Here is a 1887-nt window from a genome sequence, read left to right as displayed (position 1 = left end):
GTTACCACAGGACGGTGTGCTGGTTCCCAGTATAAGTCCTCTTGGCTCGGCTGTGATGCTCCGTGGTTTGTCAGATGCTGGGCTGGGGCTCCTGCAGGGCTGCCCCTCCCGCTGTGACGCTCCCAAGGCCAGACACAGCCCATCTCTCTGCCCACACCCTCTAAATAATCCCTCACCCGTCCCCCAGCCGGCACATCACTGCTGGGCTTGGCAGCCTGTGTCCCGGGGAGCTGCGGGCCACGGCCGGGCTCCGGAGCCCCTGCCCCTGCGGTTTCTAGCAACTTTCCTGGGACGGCATTGCAGGGACTCTTGCCCTCTGAAGGGCACTGATTTGTTTGCGCCTAAGTGTAGGCTCAGCCCAGAGAGAAGTGCCATCATGCCCGAGGGCCTAGAGCCAGCGAGGGTGGGTGGCTCAGACCCCAGCGTACCAGAGCAGTGTCCCTGGCCTTCCTGCAGCTGCTGGGCAAGGAGGGGAGTGTGTGTGTCCACTGGGCCCATCAGAGCCCCCCACCCAAGCTCAGAGCTCTGGCATCAAGTCAGGTACCTGGCTTCATGCGGTGCTACCCTAGTCTTGCATGTGGGTAGGTCAAGGCTGGCAGGGTGGCTTCTAGGGCCCAGGCCAGGACCACACCCCTACTCGCCTCCTTGGGTCCATGCAGCCTCCCCTTGTCTGAGCTGGGGAGAGAGGGGAAGCGTAACCCCCACTCCCTGTCCCACCCCAGATGGGAGGGTCGTCACGCTGAGTAAGAAGGTGATGACTGAGGAAGGGGCCACCAGGTGACTTCACAAGAGGCCGATGCCCTGTGAGGGGCCGCCTCCCCCATCAGCTGACGATGATTATACAAGGGCCACAGCGCATCACAGCAGGGATGGGGGACATCTCTGATGCTCAGCCATGTGAGACCAGGGGGCAGGGGCCGAGTCCTCCTTCCCGAGAGCCTCTCCTCTGTTGCTCCGCCTTGCTCGGAGTCCACCCCCCCCTCTGAAAGAAGAGGGTATGTCCCCACTTTTCACGCCATGCCCCCTTCTCCAGCCACCTCTGAGGGACCCTTACTCTCAGGGACTGGGCAGTCAAGTCTTTAGGACTCAAAGCCATGACCACAGACACACCAGTATCACGGCCACCCCACCAGGCGGCCCCTCTCTGCACCCTCCCCCAGGGTACCTGCCCCTGCAGGGTGCTGAGTGAGGCCCTCGGTGCCCCTTGGTGCGGGGCAGAGGGCACATAGGCTGAGACTCCCCATGAGAATAATGCTGGCTTAGGGAGAGCATGGTTGGACCCCAAGGGCCTGGGTTGGGGTTTTCAGGGGCTGGACAGGGCCCCGCTCTGGGGATCCCTGTGATAAAAGTGGCTGGTGCTGAGCATGGTGCAGGGAGAGCCAAGTCTTGCTCCCGAATTGTCCTGAGAGTCCCAAAGCCACAGAGCGGCGAGGAGAAGAACCAGGCAGCCTCCTAGTTCTCCCTTGGAGCGGCGGGTAGAACGGAACTGCTGTCTCTGTGCTGCCTGCCCCTAATCACCTAGTCGTTGACACACACGGAACAATCCAGAGAACACTGGACAGAAGCAGCACCGGGCACGCCTGCCATCCTTAAATAGATTTATGGAAATGGCTCCAAATTACAGCATTTAGAAAATAAAGATAATATCAAATACAGAATACCATTCACTCTGTGACGTCCCCTCCCTCTCCTGACCCGCTATGGAGGCACCTGGAGATTTCCCTTATAAAAGCAGCGTCAGGTCCGCCCTCTCTCTGAAAGTAAAACCGCAGTCATCCTTGCCAAACGAAGCCTGAGATTGAAGCCTGAGGAGGGGTCTGCACCGGGGCTGCCAGCGCCTTGGCCTGGCGCGGCCCATGGGCTCTGAAGACAGTCCTGGGCACAGGG

The sequence above is a fragment of the Echinops telfairi genome, unplaced genomic scaffold, assembly GCF_000313985.2.
Source record: "Echinops telfairi isolate 266 unplaced genomic scaffold, ASM31398v2 ScPeMD7_28;HRSCAF=97, whole genome shotgun sequence".
NCBI classification, from domain to species: domain Eukaryota; kingdom Metazoa; phylum Chordata; class Mammalia; order Afrosoricida; family Tenrecidae; genus Echinops; species Echinops telfairi.
The sequence above is the reverse complement of the archived record's forward strand: the minus strand, read 5'-3'. Positions refer to the sequence as shown.